A 19,019-nucleotide genomic window follows, 5' to 3' on the forward strand; every position below is an offset into this window, starting at 1 on the left:
TTTGCGCTACCTCTAAAGGATACAGAGTTCGAACTGCTCTAAGCAAAATTCCATTTAGGGTCTTTACTCTTGCAAGCCGATTTATTCCATCAGGTCCTGGAAGTAGTTCTATGACACGACCAAGTTGCCAAAAAAGTCTTTTGTCATTACTACCGATCAAAACAATATCATCTAATTTAATAGTAACTTTCCTTTCAGCTCTTTTATGCGAAACCTTGAGAATTCCCAAATATTCTTTACGAAATCTATTTTTAAATGCTTCTCGTACAGTTTGAATATACTGAAATCTTCTTTGTAAATTACTTGATTTAATACCGTATTTTATATCCTGCAAACTACTAGTTCTAATTTCTTTTAAAAAGTCGGCAGAAGTTAAAGCTTTAAATTCAGGATCGGAAGGAATTACTGTCAACGGTCGGTCATTAAAAATCGCTTCACAGTCACACAGTATCGTGTACATTTCTTCATAATTTAAACAAGCATGTTTAAGAACTTTTTTAAGGACTTGCTTCATCATTACGATCAGACTTTCCCACCAACCACCCCACCATGGAGCACCAGGGGGAATAAATTTCCATGTTATCCGCTCATTGGCTGCCTGCCGATTAATTTGTTCAAAATCTATTAATTTGAATGCATTTGAAGCTCCTACAAAATTAGTTCCATTATCACTGTACAGTGGTACGTTGTGGGTTTACCTCTTCGTGACACGAACCGATGAAAAGCCTGAAGAAACACTTCTGTAGATAGAGAAGTCAGCAACTCCAAATGGACCGCTCTATAAACGGCGCATGTAAAAACACAAATCCATGCCTTTTCTTTGTTTCTCAACAATAAAGGACCACAAAGGTCTATACCCGTTACTTGAAATACTGCTGAATCATTTACTCGCTCTATTGGCGGTGGGGCTGATATGTGGTCAACAGGTGCAGCAGAATATCTCTTGCAAGTAATGCATTTACTCAAAACAGAACGCACCGTTCTTCTGCCAGATAACAACCAAAACCTTTCCCTTAAGGTATTCAGTATATATTGTACACCTGCATGTCCTTTCTTTTTATGTTCTTCCATAATTAAATTCCTAACTAATGGATGTTCTCCTGGTAATATTATAGGTGTTCTAAACTCTAACGTGTCATCTCTTCGAAACGCACCAGTTTTAATTCTTACAATTCCCGCATCATAAAATGGACTAAGAGTTTGTAAGCGTGCGTCTTCTATATCCTGAAACGATTCCGATTGAATCAAGCGAATAATAACCTTTTCTGCAAAATCAATTTCATCAACAGTGAGTTCACCTTTCCTTTTTTTCTTATTTCTGCAATTAAAGAAAAATCGTTGAATCCAACAAACAACTCTAACTGTTTTTCGATAGCTAGAAAATCGCTCACTCAAACTAAACCTTTCAGTAGACACTAGAGATGAAACCACTGCCTTTTTTTTTCTCGCTGGCTATTTCCGCTTCATCAGTTATAAATTCGGCACTCGGCCAATTTTCTTGGGATTTTAAAAGCCAGCTCGTACCCTCCCACCATTTTGAGCGGGAGAGTTGGCGAACTGAACACCCTCTACTTGGAAGATCTGCAGGGTTAAGGTGACCAGGTATATGCCTCCAATCCTCCACACGTGTCAAAAGCCTTATTTCCTGTACTCTATTTTCTACAAATGTCCCCCATTGTTCTTCCCTTTTTATCCATGCAAGGACAGTAGTTGAATCTGTCCAGAAAAATATACTTCTGGCCTCAAAGTCTTTTAGAACGTCTGCAGCAAGACGAGATGCAATAGTTGCTGCTAACAATTCTAATCTTACAATAGTAGTTTCCTTTTTACCACAAGGGGAAACTCTAGACCTAGCCTGAAGCAACTGGACTTTAACTGATTCAGGTTCTTCTACACGAATAAAAACTACTGCCGCATACGCTGCTTGACTGGCGTCACAAAAAACATGGATTGAACACTGTTTTGGCTGATATCGTATCCACCTTGGAATTTTAATGTTTTTCAAAAGAAAAATGTCTTTTACCCATTTCAAAAATTTACTTTTAATTTCGGTGTTAACTTCTTCGTCCCATTTTACTTTTGTTTCCCATGTACGCTGTAATAACATCTTAGGTAATATAAGGACTGGACATGTTATACCGATGGGATCAAATACTTTATGGGCTATTGCCAAAATACTTCTTTTCGTAACTTTCTCGAAACAAAGATTTTGTAAATTAGCAACATTTATTTGAAGAGTATCGCCTTGTCTTTCCCATAACAAACCTAATACATTCGCAATAGTTTCTGTTTCTAAACTACAGTCGGTATATTCCCAACCCCGTAATTCAAATTTTCGTTCTGCCATAACATCTGAAGATACTTTCATGAAGCGCTGTAATTCATCTTCACTTCCGACACTTGTTACACAGTTATCAACATAGAAACTATTCATTAATTTAACAATAATGTTGGAAGGATATTTTACATCTGCATCATTTTTCTCTAAAATTGAATTTAAGTGATATTGAATAACAGCTCCAAGTAAAAATGGACTACTAGTTACACCAAATACGACTCGACAATGACGAAAATGCTTCAAGCCATCTTCACCCTTTATCCAAAGAAATCGGAGGAAGTTTCTGTCACTAGAATTCAGGCCAATTTGTAGAAAGGCCTTACGAATATCAGAAATCACCCCTATTTTTTCTTGGCGAAATCAATTTAAGATTGTAGGAATAAGTGAAATAAGGTTTAATACCTTTTCAAGACAATCGTTGAGACTCGGAGAACCCTTTGCTTTAGACGAAGCGTCAAATACTGGCCGTAACTTCGTAGTACTATGTTCCTTAACAACATGTCTATGTGGCAAATAATGATGGGGTAAATCTAATTCATTTACGGGTACTTCCTCTATTATGCCCTCTTTGAGCCATTCTTGGAATATATTTTCATACTCTTGGCGAAGATTATCTATTTCAAGTTGCCTAATCGTACCGTGCAACCTTTTAAGCGATAACTCAAAATTATCCGACAGGGGAGGGTGCCCTTCCAACCAAGGCAAAGACACTACAAAGCGGTCATCTTCTATTTTTACAGTATCAAGAAAATGTTGCCTGGTAGCCTCATACAATTCCAATTTACTCTTTTGTTCGGATGGGTCCGTAATACCAAGCGAATCGAGGGCCCATAAATCAGAAATACAAGCCTCTTTATTCAACATTGATGTAACTAAGAATGTTGAACCTTCACTATTCAACTCCCCGGTTTTTCCCATAACCGTCCATCCTAACTTTGTCTCAATAGCTACAAGACCGTTTGAAATTTGTTTACGATTCCCCGTTAATAATCGTCCTGCAACATCGGCTCCTATTAAAATTTCTATAGGTCCATCTAAACGATCTGTTAAACTTATTCCACAGTCGGCAAGCTCTTTAAGCCATATTCTTTGTCCAATAGAAGGTATACTATTACAAATAACAGGCTGACTTAACGCATCAAAATTACAACTGTAAGAGCCAGACATATTAGATAAATGAATTTTGTAAACTTTATGTTCACACAAACTGGTCGTTGTACCGCCAAATAATGCGTGGCTAAGGTATTCCTTTACCGTATACCTGTAACCCATATCTTGAGCTGCGCTTTGCAGAATATATGACCTTTGAGAACCAGTATCAATTATAGCTCGAGCCGAACGAGATTTTTTATCTCCTTTAATTATTACTCTTATTATTTGCAGCAAAACTTTAGGAGACCTTGAAGAAATGTTGGCGAGTGTTTCAGCCTGATTTGGAGGCTGTTCCGTTGCCCTTGTCTCACTCATTTGTGAATGGCCCTTACATAGAAAAATATGATGCCTTTTGCCGCATGTAAAACAAACTGTTTTTAATCTACACCTCCTGACAGAATGTCCAGATTTCAGACACAGATAACAAGAGCGTGTCCTTTGGACCAAAACTTCTCTTTCCGACAACGATAAGTTACGCGCCTGAAAACATTCCGCAGAACCATGATTTATACTGGAACAAAATATGCAGCCTTTTCTAGCTTCATTAGAAGAAGTAAACAGTTCAGCTGCCGTAGGTTTTAAGTGAGGTTCTCTTATCTTTAAACCCGAATTCCCTTTCTTATTACCGTGAGCCAATCGATCGAAAACATTGAAAGATTTAGCTGCTAAAGAAATTCTTTCCTCACTTTCAACTTCACCGCGCAAGAAACATAAAAGGCGCTCAAGGTCAGATTCCCTTTCTCTTAACTCGGCGTTTTCACCTGTTAAACTTTCTGATCCTTTACGCGAAAACCTAAGTCTCTCCCAGGTTTTTAAGACTTCATTCGGCAATGCTGATTCTACCAATGGATATAATATCGCGCAATATTTGCCTCTATTTATTCCCAATATCTCCAAGGCTCTTAGATTAGATTTGAGTTCATCGTATAGTTTCCGCAAAGAGTGTGTACCTTGTTTTTGAATAACAAGGGTTAGCAAATCACGAATATAAATCTCCGTTAGTAATTCTTTGTTACCAAAAAGCGTCTGCAATGCTTCGATTGCGCTCTTGTAACTATCGCCAGTTGGCGGAAAGCTTTTAACTATTTCCTCTGCGGGAGAATTCTTTTCCATAGCCTGTGCTAAATAAGCAAATTTATCATTATTATCTAATGTAGGATCTTTATCAATCTTTTGGAATTGCCCCCAAAATCCTAGCCATTTCTTCACGTTGCCGTCAAACATAGGCAATTTAATCTTCGGATAATGTAACATTTTATTCTGAACAAAGGATGGATCAATTAAAGTTACATTCGGGGCTCCAGAAGTGAGATCTTTTACTTTACTTTCCAGAAGTCTCCACCTATCAAAATATAATTCAGATTCATCTATTTCCTTAATAAGTAAAGTCTCATCTGTAATTTGTTTAAACATTAATTCTCGTATTTTCATTTCAGTATCAAACAAAACTTTAGCTTTCTCGGCAAAAACTTTTATTTTAATTAATTTTTCTTCCTGATTAAATTTAGTTTCTTCATTGACAAATTCATTACAAGCTTTACTGAATAGTCTTCTATATTGAGTTCGTGCTAACTTTAAAGCTTCCATGCTTCAAAATTAAAAAAGTCGCTTACCTTGCAGACAATATCGTGTTGCGGACGCCAAATGTTGATTTTTCCGATAATAATCCTATGTGCTATATCTGACTTCGAATCTAAAATTTTCTGAAGAACACGAAAACCTTGTCTAAAACTTAAAGGTTTATTTAACTGGAACTTCAACACTGATGAAAACTTAACATCATAAACGAAAACTTAACATCTTGGGCGGAAAAACTTCAAAGTGCTTTAAAGTAACAGCCATGCCGGCACGGTGAAGAACACTTTCCTTTAAAAGACAGAATCCATCTAGCCCTTTCGGCGTATATCTCCATTCGCTGAATTCAGACATCCGCTCCTACGTGTTTTGAACTTAAACGGCCAGGCTGGAACTGGAATAGGACTGGATCAGGACCGGAACAGGACTGGAACAAGACGGGAACCGGAACAGGGCGGGAACCGGAATCTCTCATCCCCGGGCAGGTCTATTCTGACTCGAAACTAAAAGGAACTGCGGTGCCACTAAGGAAAGCACCTCCTTTTATTGCCGGCGGTTGCCGTTACTACAGGCGACTATGCAAATATTTAACAGAACACGTTTTAAGCATTTTTGGCCAATTTTGTTTTTTGTGTATACACGTCTTAAAAATTTTTCGAGAGATTTCAGATCCGTGGAGAGATGTCTAAAGCACTTTCAAATGAAGCTCTGAAAACGTTTAAACAGATATTAAGCAGTTAAATGAATAGAAAATACTATTAAAAGGAATCCTATTATAACTTGAATTTTTCAGCGTATATAACGTAGGCAATCGAGAAAAAAATATTTGTTTTTCAGACTCAATAGTGCTTAAATTAAACAGATATGAAACTGAGTGCTCCGAATTACTCATCCATAAACTAGCCTTGAATTTTATAAGTGTCTGGAGACTGGATAGAGAATTTAACTATTTTCTAATAATGTTTGAAATTTGAAATGACTAAAAGCTTTTGTTCAATATGTATCCCGTAGATATTTCTGCGTAGTGTAACTATTCAAGAAAAAACATTCCTTACAGACTATAAGGTATTTCTCCCACTTTCCTAGCAGCCTTCGTTGTGTAACGGCAGCACGCTGAGCCGGTATTTCAGAGCTCCGTGGTTCGATTCCCGGCGAAGGCGGTTGCATGTTTTTCATCTCTCTGGCTTTCAAAAAATTCCTAATGTCTCTACAGGTGGCGCCCGAACTAAAAGGGTTGTGGATGATGATTCTCCGCACCCAGGATTTGCCGACTAGGTAACCTAAAACACTAGTCGCCCTTTAAAAAGGGGAGTATATAAGGTATTTCTCCCACTTTCCTAGCGGCTTTCGTGGTGTAACGGTAGCACGCTGGGCTGGTATTCCAGAGGTCCGTGGTTCGATTTCCGGCGAAGGCGGTTGCATATTTTTCATTTTTCTGCTTCTAAAAATATCCTAATGACGGCGCCCGAACTAAAAGGGTTGTGGATGATGATTCTCCGCACCCAGGATTTGGCGACTAGGTACCCTAAAACCCTAGTCGCCCTTTGAAAAGGGGAGTATATAAGGTATTTCTCCCACTTTCCTAGCGGCCTTCATCGTGTAACGGTAGCACGCTGGGCCGGTATTCCAGAGGTCCATGGTTCGATTCCCGGCGAAGGCGGTTGCATATTTTTCATCTCTCTGGCTTCCAAAAAATTCCTAATGTCTCTACAAGCCAAATAGGCTAATCAGAACAATTCGCAGTTTTAAATAAAACAAAACATGACTTATAACATAAATAAAAAATACCAAGGACAGTTCAAACTCTTAACAAAACTCCTATGGTTCTGCGAGCAGGGCTACTCTTAGTTATAATAAAACGATTATTTTTTTCTCCAACTGAAGGATATTTTATTAGGTATTCGTAGGGAAAAGTCATTCATTTAGCCGTCATATTACCGAGATTTGTTGCATACCCAGAATTAGGTAATAAGATATACTCAACATTAATACGCCAGCAGAAGTGCTTTTATATTTCTACACCTGCTGTCGCTTATAAAAGCATATCACATTGATTAATTCCCAAAATGGAAGCATTAAGTGTGTCTGGATCAAAATTATTTTAAATGTTAATATGTAAAAACAAAAACACAATCACAGACAACCTATCTCTCCGTCTTAAGCTCTACGCAAAAATAATCCTAACGAAGAAGAAAGTTTATTATTTTCCGATATTTGCGGAAACAACAGAAACAAAGTTAAAGCAAAACTAAAAGTGTTAAAAGATAATAAATATAAATAAAAAAATCTGATGTATACACTACATGACTTCCTTGCACGGAATATTAAATTATATGCATTTTTCTTGCATTTCATTTAAACTTATTGGATTGAATTAAATCTATTTCGTCGATAGCGCATAAACCCCAATAGAATAAAGGCAGTCCTTAGAATTCACTATATTTGTTTACCATAGCGACACTGGCGCTAGGTTCGCTTAATAGCGTTACATTTCGTTCATATTATAACTCAGAATGCATATAAATCTATATCACTTGAAGAATTATCTAACCGTTGCCACATGCTCAATTCAAATACTATAATAAATCTAAAACTATGTATAAAAGAAATTAAGCACAGAAAACAAAAAAGAAACAGTTTTTCACAGACAATTCAGTATTTCACATTCAATTAATTCAGTTCTCACTTCCCGACAAGGCAAAAATACATAAAAACTCAAAATATTTATATTAAAAATTACGACGTAAATCTTAAACACTTATGTCCTCGAATAAATTCCAGAATGGATTAAACATGATTTAATTTGAAATAATAAAAAAAGGTGTTATCATTGTTTTTGCGAAACTTAGTTTCGCTAGATTGGCAACAAATCCGCTATTTTGCCAAGTTGAAAATGTAAATAAACATGTCGTTCATCGCAAAATTAATTAGCCTTAGCCGCACTTAAACAACTTTTAAATTGTTGATAACTGCACAAATATTGCATGCAGATTTACTGAAGTCATAACATAATAAATGAAGGCGTTATCTTTCTACGTTTCTCTTGATTAGCAACAAATCCACTACTCTGCTGCTTCAAATGTAAGCAAGCAATGGCCGCCATCAAAAAAAAAATTATTAGGCTTAGCGGCACTTAAACAATTTTAAAATTGTTGATAATTCTAAAACGACTGCATACAGATTTACTAAAGGCATAAAAACCTTAACCGGAATATAAAAACAACAAAATCCAATAATTTTTAAAGCAAAAAATGTACTATTTACAAACATATAAGAGTAAAGAAACTGAGATTACTGAGCCGTGTAACAGAGTGGATATATATATAAATATATTTATATACGTTTGGCGCGGCCGATTGAAACCAAAATACGAGGTGCACATCTACATGTTATGCCAGTCCTATATACAAAATTTCAACGTTCTGAGGCTACTCGTTTTTGAGTTATGCGAGATACGTATGTACGCACGCACGTAAGTACATACGTTCGTACAGACGCCACGAAAAATTCTCTTCAGAATTAATTTTAAAGCAGTTTTATAAATTTTTTGGAGGAAAAGAGTCTTTTATTCTGTCCTTACGTGCAGATATCACACAAAAACGTCGTTAAATTGCATTCGAAAGCGGTCAAAATGGATATTTTCGTTGAAATATGCTGCCTGAAACTTTTCGCGATTAAAGTACTTCCTTTTTACTTCGTACAAGGAAGTAAAAAGGATAAGAGAACTGATTTATTTGTATTCTTGTTCAGTGAAAGAGACGAACAAGATGTGACACCGGAATATTAGGCCAAAGAAATTTAAGAGAAAATAAAGCGAAACGAAGAAGGTATTAAAATCGAACAGCTCAGAAATTAATAAAATTCAGAGATATAATCGTAATATGTCAGGAGGGCATATTGTGACAAAATTGAGTTTTTCGTGAACCTTTTTTAACTAAAGTTGCTGCAAAATATTGCACAGTTGCAATTAAAGTCTTTAGTAGAAGATGTTTTTCCAGTTCCTTAAATAACCTATAAATGCACTCTTTTTTTTTTTTTTTTTTTTCTTTTTGCAGAGTGACATTATTAATTTAGTGTGTCTGCAATCTGCTCATCTCTAATCGGTATTAGAATTTTACGGATCAGCAGCTGGAGATATCGCTGGTGGCATGCTTTGCACACGCTGGTCCCGTACACGGTTACATATCATATGAAATGTCAGACCTGACTGTAGATATCATTATCGATGGAACTGATCTTTAGATTAGCATAGAAAAATCACCTTGATTGAGGTTTATATGAAACGTCGTCTTGCACACTACAGTTGTCCGAACATTATCAAGGTACATTATCATTTATTTAAAAATTGGGTAAGCGATCACTTTATAGCTTCAAATGGCCATCAACAATATAGTAAAAGCTTATAAACATAATTTACGTTTTGTATCACCCAGTAAATATTATCTGGCTTAAATGAAAGTTAAATAGCTATGAAGCCTTTCACGAAGTTGGTGCTTCTCTACGTTAAACAATCAATTCTTCCGATTGCGATAGTAAATTTAGATTTAGAGATTTCGGCAAAAGTTAAAATGATGAACGAAATAATATGTGAGATACTTCTTCCTATGAACAATTTGCAAGCTTGATGAGCTTAGAGAAGGCCTCTTAAAAAGAAAAGACAAAAAGTTTTTTTGAAAAGACCTCTTAAATGATTTTAAACGTAGAAAACCATATTGTTTCGACTTTTTGGTCTATTTGTACTCTGTCCCTCAGGCTAATCAATACGGAGAATTACACAGTAAAACAAATGTTTTGCCTGCACAGTTTTTCTCTTGAACACTAGAAAGAGATGTCTTTCAAGCTCTCTTAATGCAAAATGTACTTTATATTGCAGCTATTTGTGATGATACTGTAATTTTTATTTCTGTAATTTGATACTGCAATTTTTATTACAGTATCAAATTACAGAATATTACAGAATATTATTTTATTTATCTAAGATGATACTGTAATTTTTATTTTCATCGTTAAGAAAACTGTGTACTTCAAAGCGTAGTTTGTAAGACACATAGTTAGACTGCTCAAATTGATCGGTCTCCGATTTTAGGTAGAATCACCTGCATATTCATCCTTCAATCATTATTTGTTTTAAAAGTTTACATGCCAGTTATTTAAGTAGTTTTAGGGAAAGTCATACACTTTCTTCTTCAAGCTGAAATAAGTTGATTAATATACCAATGGCACAAACTCTGAAATAGGCACTATGACTAATACCGCGGTTCTAGGGTTAGCGCATACTTAACTCCCTTTAAGTAATCCTAGAAAACTGAATTTTTTTAAAGATATACTTATAAAGACAAAAAATACCAGTAGAACTGAGACGAGAAATGAAGATAATAGTGACGTACAACTGAGAGAAAGAAAAAGAGCTATTTGAACCTGATTCCAGTTAATGATTCCAATCAGCTGCATATTGTTTTAATTGATTCGTCGTGTTTTTACCGTTATTTCAGACGCCTTTTTTTAAGAATCAGAGCAGAAACAAAAGCGTCAGTATCATCTATAACAGATTTCAGTATCATTTATAACTGATTTCATTCTTCGCTCTCAGCGAAGAATGGAATCAGTAATATATTATGTGTGTCATAATATTTGAAATGCTTGATATGATTTTAGTTCAGAACGTCTAAAAGAAAATCAACAGCATTTTTCAAAGGGAGAAACAATAATTCACATTGAATTTCAATGTATATTTTCTGTTTCGATTCCAGCAAGCAAGTATAGAATCATAAAAGCGTAAACAATATTTTATACCTTTTATTTCAGATAATAGGTAGACAGTCGTAAAATTCGATGCAAAATTTGAGGCTTTCCTCTAAAAGCGTTGTAGCCAGATATATAATGTAAGAAGTGTCTAAAAAATTTCTTTCTGTTGTTAAATATAAAGTGAAGATTTAACAGCAATTATAAAACTTGCTCTTGCGTAAATTATTGACTTTAATTATTTTGAGAATCAAGATTTTAAATTAACGTTTGCACTAGAACGAACATGCAGAGGGAAATACGTGAACACATATTTTTAACATTATTAAAAATATTTTGTAGACATAAAATTAAATTCACATTGAAAATCTATTATCTGCAGCTATAAATGAAAATATTCTTAGAAATTATGTTACATATTTTTGAAATGAAGGAACATACTTCATCAAAAAGTAATTAATTACTTTTAACCTAATGACTAATGCAGATTATGTAGCAATAGAATTTAAAATTAATGCTTATCAGTTTTCAATTTAGTAGAAAAGACATATAGTGGTATACAAAAAATATACATCATATATATTTAGTGCTGAGTAGTTTTTACTGCTATTAAGATACAATTCCGGGATGATTCGGGAATTAATCGATTTCCATAATTGAATTTTGTTGTGTAATTTTATTCAAAAACTGTTATATTTTCCATTTTAAATTTTAACAAAATAATTATTATTCAGTTTCAGGCGATGAAAAATGTTGAAATAAGTTATCACATTCTTTTCTTTAATAAAATCAGAACTTGATTTTAATGCATACTTTACTTTACTTAATTATCCTAAAAGTATATATTAGATGCCGGTTAAAGAAGACCAAAACCGTAATAAATACTCAGAGATAATATAAGAAATACTATATGCTTCATGACATACCGAAAGTTATTAATGTTATTTTAGAATGCACGTTTGATTTATGGTTTCATTTCTTATAATGTTTTATCTCATTTTATCCTGTATATTTCTTTTACAATTTCTTTTGCAACTTTGCATATAACATTCTTAAGAAACACCTGACTGTATGTTCTTTTATTTATTAAAATACATCTTTCTAGGAATTTAGTGGACCTTTAATATTTATTATTTTTCTGATTATACACTTTTGTAACTTTATTTCGATCATTTTTTATTCTCTGTTACGAATCTGATTTTAAATACGATTTGTTTATCAAAAATTGTGTTGAAATACAAAGAGCATTTTTTCTACACTGATGAAATAAATTAAGAGAATTTACATATTTTATCGAATTTCATGAAAAGAACTGAACTGAAGGAAAAACTGCTGCTTTCAGATAAAAATGAAAATCTTGTAAGGCAAATACGTAAGCGTGCACGTGAATGTAGACGGAGCCATCAGAAAAACAGGCTTTATAAGCGCGTGGAGAGTAAAACGACTTGCGTTCTATAGCACATCTCGGCGAATTTCTCGGTGTTATCTTGCAGCAATCAGTTCAATTCAGATCGGAACAGTAAAGATGTGTTACCACCGACGTTTAGATGATGGAATGAGGTGGCTAATTGTGGGGAGGCTACAGGCATGCCAATCGCAAGTCCAGATATGCAGAGATTTTAATTTAACGCCCAGCGTCGTGTGTAACCCATGGAAACAGTTCCAGGATACCGGACCCATCGAAAGCCTAGGCAAGGTCGTCCAAGAAACACGACGGTCAGAGAAAATCGCTATTTGTCCATTATATCGAGGTGAAACAGTGAAATGCCATTTATTTGGAATCTTAATAGTCTAATAGAAATTTAGATACATACTGAGTCACAGAAAGCCCAGGTAAACACCAATTAAACGATGACACTGGCGACATCGTTGAAGTAGAGAACACAGCAGGAAATAAAATCCGGAAACATCACACAGACCATTAATTATTTTCTGACGACATACTTGCAGAATTTTATAGTCTATGGTATGCAAGAAAACTCTTCAGGGTTTTTTAGTCGAAATGCACCGATTGATCGAACTCTTGTTTTTGCTCTGCCTTGTGTCTCGAATTTAAAAAAAAATGGCACAAGTAATTTTCAGCCAGTCTGTCTTTTGCAATTTTGATTCTTTTTCCTCATTCCCCGTGTTTGCTGGATTTATTAAATTTTAGAAGTCTATTTCTTTGTTTCTGATGAAGAGGAACCTGCACCTGTTTGCTCTAGAAATCGACTATGTCTTGATTAAATTCTATGCAAACAAAATGTTGTTCCTTTGTAAGTTTTATGTTTTACTTGGCATGTCCCCTCTTCTTTTTTTATAACATTTTTACCCTTTTTCCATTTTCACACCGTTCAACTGAAACACGGAGTGAAAAATGTGAAGGCTTCCTTTTCAGCTGCTCTTATCAGATTTACATTTCTCCTTCCCTTCATATAGTTCGTAAAATACGTAATCATTTTATGTGCTATATTTGCAACTATGTTTACTTTTGGGTCTATGTGACACATTCATAATTTTAATGTTAGTATTATTATTTCTTTTTACTTTGCTGAACTGAAGTTCAGTGATTGCCGTACGATGACCACTTAGCTATTAACGTGTAATCGTTTGACTACCCAAAAATATTACTATTTAATTCGCAATACTACTAATACATAGTTTATCAAGGGCGTCTTAACATGCATATCATTATGTGATCGCTATCTAAAATGGATGAAGTAATGACGGAATTAAAATGATTGAAGAAATCGACGATCCAGGGGATCTTTTCAATAATTTTATGTTGATATGTAATTGAAATACCCTTGCAAAACTTTTAGAGTTTAAAAGTTTCTTAAGTATTAATTATAGAATTTTTAATTCTGTTTTGAGTCAGATTTTTTCTGATTATGTTTAATTTTTGATAAATTTGCGTTTCTAGCTTTGTGTTAATTACAAACGCTATTGACGATAAACAGTCAAAACGTATTCGATGGGATTTACTTTTTCAAAATAAATTTTTTGATAAATATTGTTGAGATGCTTTCTTTATATGTTGATGATTCGGAATATGATAATTCTTATCGACAGAAAATAATTTTTATTCTCCCCCCCCCCCAAAAAAAATTAACAGTTGGTTCTGATACCGAAAACAAAAGTGGTAACTCAAGGTGCTGAAAGTGCTCCTTTGCTTCCATACAAAAACAGAGTAAAAGTAATGTTTCACAACTATTAGAAAACTTTAGAAATGTGTCGGGTATTACTACTGGGTAAAACCCACAGAATATTTCAGCCGTAAGAAAACTAATTTTCAGTAAAATGTTTCCACTCGTTGTCTTCACAAATACATTTTATGTAAAATAAAAGGAAATATTTATGACAGACATTACACTGGAAGCATGAAACAATAGTGACATACAAAGTTTCTTGGATTAATAAAAATCGGATTTCTGGGATTAATAAATTGTTGAATAAATACGGGAGGCACACGCCGCGCTGGAAAGAATATTGATCAGCTAAGCCCCATCTGAAGCACCTATCTTAAAAGAATAAGACGAGAAAGCCTTCTAAGGAATTGTCGCGTTTCTCCATGCGTGCTAGCATGTGATGTTAAGTGATGGGAGTAGCATGCTCGATGGATAACTTAAATAACAATTTATCCATGTAGATTTAAATGTTAGAATTATTTTCTAAAATTCTTTTTTAAGAAGAGGCGTAATCAATATTCCGTCATAAAAATGCGTGCCCAAGCCTAAGACAAGTAAACAACATGTCGACTTGCGCAGCATCTTCTAGGATAGAGCCAATTAAGAATAGCGGTAATCTAGAAAATGTAATTTTCCTGTAGCATGTGTTGTTCTTTTGTGAACGTGCCGAATTATTCATTTCTAGCATTTGGTACAGTTAACGACATAAAATACCAATTCAAAAATTGAAAACTTCCTGTTTTGCACTGTTTGTGTCCCTCCTGTTTGCGTGTTTCTCATTTTCTTTATTTTAATATCTATCTTAAAACGTAATGTAATTAAGTAGCCTAAGGGAAAGGAAAGACAATTTTAACATGATTAATGCTTAAGAAATCTGAACTATAAAATGCGTACAATAACTGCCCTTGAAATATTTACCTTATGCCAAAAAATAAAGCATGTAACCTTCACTTATTTGTAAAATTCAATTTTCTTATTTGTTTAGTATTTTTTCTTAAAAATCCTTTAATTTCTCATTTTTGAATTTAGTTTTATAAATTTCCCTTAATATGTAATCTTTAACTCAGAGATATTGGGCTATTAAAAGTGAAATCTTATGTGATAAAACACAGGTACCTCTTTATTCCATATGTGTGTTCATTTTATTCTATACTGTATTTTCATGCATTTGTAATTACTGAAGATTTCTTTAAGTCCTTCATGAATGCATTCCTTTTTGTTAGTTTAGTTTTGTTTGATTTTTGTTGTTTCAAACGATCTAACATAATTAAAAAACGAAAACTAAATCAAGTAAGAATGCTTGTATTCCTTTTAGTTTTAAATAAATTACCGTATTTGACGGCATATAAGAAGCACTTTTTTCCTAAAATTTGGTCTGAAAAAAGTTACCTGCGTCTTATACGTGAAGGACACAGGTTAACTTTCAATACTGAATGCTATTTTTAGCCCGGATAAAGGTCTAAATACACATAACTTTTTCTACATCTACATGTGTGTGGCCTTCTAAATAAGGGTGCATCTTATATGCCGTCAAATGCGGTAATATATTTATTACTATTTACTGCAGCTTCAGGTTTCTCTAAAAATAATAATGCAAGTCAATTTTTATGATTATGTCGATTATTAGAATTGCATGAAAATATTTATTGAAAAGTTAGTGTTTGATCTAAAATACCTTAAATTATTTAATTATAGTTAATTAATAAATTGTTTTTTTGGATATATCTAGATATTTTTAAAAAAGTGAAACTTGTAAATGTGCAGAAATGCTTGTATCACTGCTGCCTCTATTGGTCTTCCATCGCTCTAGTTATTGGCATTCAAACCCCACCCCTGACACAAAAACGTGTTGCGTGCGTACGGGTTCGTAATAAACTGAATGCACAAGTCCGATGAAAAGTGAATAAAATTTATTCTTATCTCAAAGAAAAAATCAAAATGCTTAAATTTCTTCAGATATTCGTACAATATTGCAATATCTCACTGTAGTTATATTTAAAACTACTAAAACTTTCAACATAACTTAATTCAAAAAAGAGAAAGCTATTCCGATTTCCCCGCGAATTCGCTACAATCATTAAAAGCAATAAGTAAAGAACTGAATTGAGATGTTTTCCTCCCGCTTTTATAAGCTTTTTAATCAGCATTTATCGATTTCTCCGGAAAGCAAAAGAATACGATTACGAGATATCTATTTATTAAATGCGCGAGCTCTTGTATTTTTAATTTTTTCTGGCGTAGCTTTCTGTTCAAATAAGTCTCGTGCTGCATTGCATGTTAAGATAAAACATTTTTAATTAATTCTATTTAAAAATAGCTAAATCAATACAAAAAGAGTAACAATACTACATAGCATCAATTTTCCAAGGAACAGAAATCATTAGCAATATAAAAGGTTGTAAAAAATGTTCAGTTAATGGAGGGAAATAATATAAATGAGATTGTCCTGATATAGTTTCAGTAGGAAATAAAACTAAGGTTTCAGATTTTGAGAAAAATAAGGAATTTTGGGAAAGCGAAGATGAAATTCTCTATATCTAAGAATTCTAAAACTCTTATTAATGTAAATTATATAAATTCATATATTGCAACAGAACTAGAATGAACTATTTGTTCTGAATATGTGGAAAATTCATGCTTTTTACTTAAACAAATACTTTTACAAAACAGTATCTGTTTATACAGTATCTGTGTATACAGTATATCTGTGTATAGAGTATATCTGTGTATACAGTATACATTATTAACATTAGTCAGTTTCTAAATGCTAAAAACGTTAAGGACAAGAGCGGGAATATACAAATCAATTGTGGCATTTAGTATTACTTAAGTCTGTTTCTAATATTTATACTAGAATGAAAAAACTACCAAATACGTATCTCTACGGAAAACTCTTCATGATGGTTACTGTTGACCACGGTTTATGATGGCTGTCCAATGTTTTAGATCTATCTGGAAGATTTACCAGTGGGCTGTCAGGTTGCATGAGTACACCATCAGTATCTTTCACAGCAGCGATCGCGAACAGCTCAATATGGATTCACTATGAAGATAACCCGTGTCGAACAAATAATTGATAGTAGAGAAGACATCCCCTTTTCTCGCAGCCACCGCAGATTACGGAAAAGGCAGAAAATGGGTAAACATTTGAAATTCCATCATTAGAACACTTAAGAGAGGCGACGAGTACCAAAAGTCATCATATAAGAAATGGTATACGAAAGGAAAGAAGCTATGATCATAAAGGACAGCAATCGCTCGTGGCATTATCAAGTAAAATTTGTAGCATTGTTCTAAGGACTCTTCATAATGTTCAAGTCGCTGATCATCTCGGATTTGACAAAACATACTACCGAATAAGGAGGAACTGCCATTGCCCAGAGCTATGTGAGAGCACACAGTCGAGAATGCCAAAGATAGAAATCACCATATTATCTTCCACCATAACAGCTTCATCTGATATATCCCCTTGATATACTGCTTACCAAAATTGGAATAGATCTACTTGGAAACTCTCCTATTATACGATATTGGAACCGGTAAATTATTGTTTGCACAAATTACCTTATAGATTTACAATCATAAAGGCAACATCAATTGCAGAGACCACCCGAATTGTCAAATATATAGTCGAAGAAATTGTACTGAAGAATGGTGCTTCCAAAGAAATGATAACTGATCGACATCATAACTTTTTATCCAATGTTATTAAAGACTGTATTCATGAACCCCTATGACACTCGAATCACTTCTTACGACTGCCGACCATCCACAGACCAATGGTTTATCAGAACGATTCAACAAGACACCGGCAGATATAATGTTCATGGACGTAGATGTTGAGCAGAGAAATTGGGATATAATCATACCATTTGAGACTTTCGCCTATAATTCAGAAAAATAAGACACAACGGGATTAAACACGCTCTTTCTCGTCCATAATAGAGATATCCAGGATGATCTCGACTTAAATTTTCAATCCAAGCAAACAAAGATCCCGACGACAGTTGTGAGCAACATCTGATCAGAGTTAAAAAAGCTAGACAGCTTACGAGACTCAAGCCACAGATATGCGCTGATACCATGATAGCTATAATACCATTGTCAGCTATAATATCGGAGACTTTGTCTGGATCTTCACTTTATTACGATAGGATTATCCGAAAAACTTCTAATACGTTATTTTGGATTATATCGAATAACAGGACAACTATGGCATATGGATCTCAAATGGTGAAATACATCTCAAATAATGAAATAGAAGGTATGGGAAAAAATAAGGCACGACGTAGTTAAAAAGGCATCATCCACGCATTGAGACGGAAACCTTATCCTGATCCAAAAGGACAATTAGACTATGGAAGATCGCCTTGCATTTCCAGGAAACCTCTTACTAAAGGCCAGACCAGATAGCAGCTGGATGCTGCTTCTTTCTAAGATGGGAGAAATGTACCCAAAATTGTTTCTTTTGACTGAGCAAATTATGGCTCAGTGGGTAGGACGCGGGTTAGGAAATTGAAGGTCTTGCGCTCGAAGCCCATAAGAGGACAGTCACCTAAAACTTTTTTTTTTGTTTTAAATTTACTTCCTGTAAATATTTTCTCTATATTTTATTTATTGAAGAATGTTCTCATTTTCTAGAACCGTCCGTATATAGAATGTTACAGCTTTTTAATAAAGTGTATATAAGTGGTTATTTATTTAGCTCGAATAATATAGTCTTGAATTTAGACTTAATGTTTTTCTCTCCAGTTGTCTTAATACCATCACTTCATCTACGCCATAGTATAATAGAAATGTAAAACTGAGAAAACCTAATGAAACTGAAGTGGACGTCACAGAAATGAATTAAAATACCAATTTGTCAAATGCAGATACTGTATTATATGCACCACATAATATTGTAACTTATTAAGGTTAAACTTTTTGTGTACACACGTATATCATTTATATTTTAGGTACATATAAGTAATACTTTTGGATGTTTGTCGAATGTGGTGTAGATGACTGATTTGATAATAATAGCTATCTTAATTTAGAAATCA

Source organism: Stegodyphus dumicola, chromosome 8 (genome assembly GCF_044657685.1).
Source record: "Stegodyphus dumicola isolate Sdum_Otavi_A_Nest chromosome 8, ASM4465768v1".
NCBI lineage: Eukaryota > Metazoa > Arthropoda > Arachnida > Araneae > Eresidae > Stegodyphus > Stegodyphus dumicola.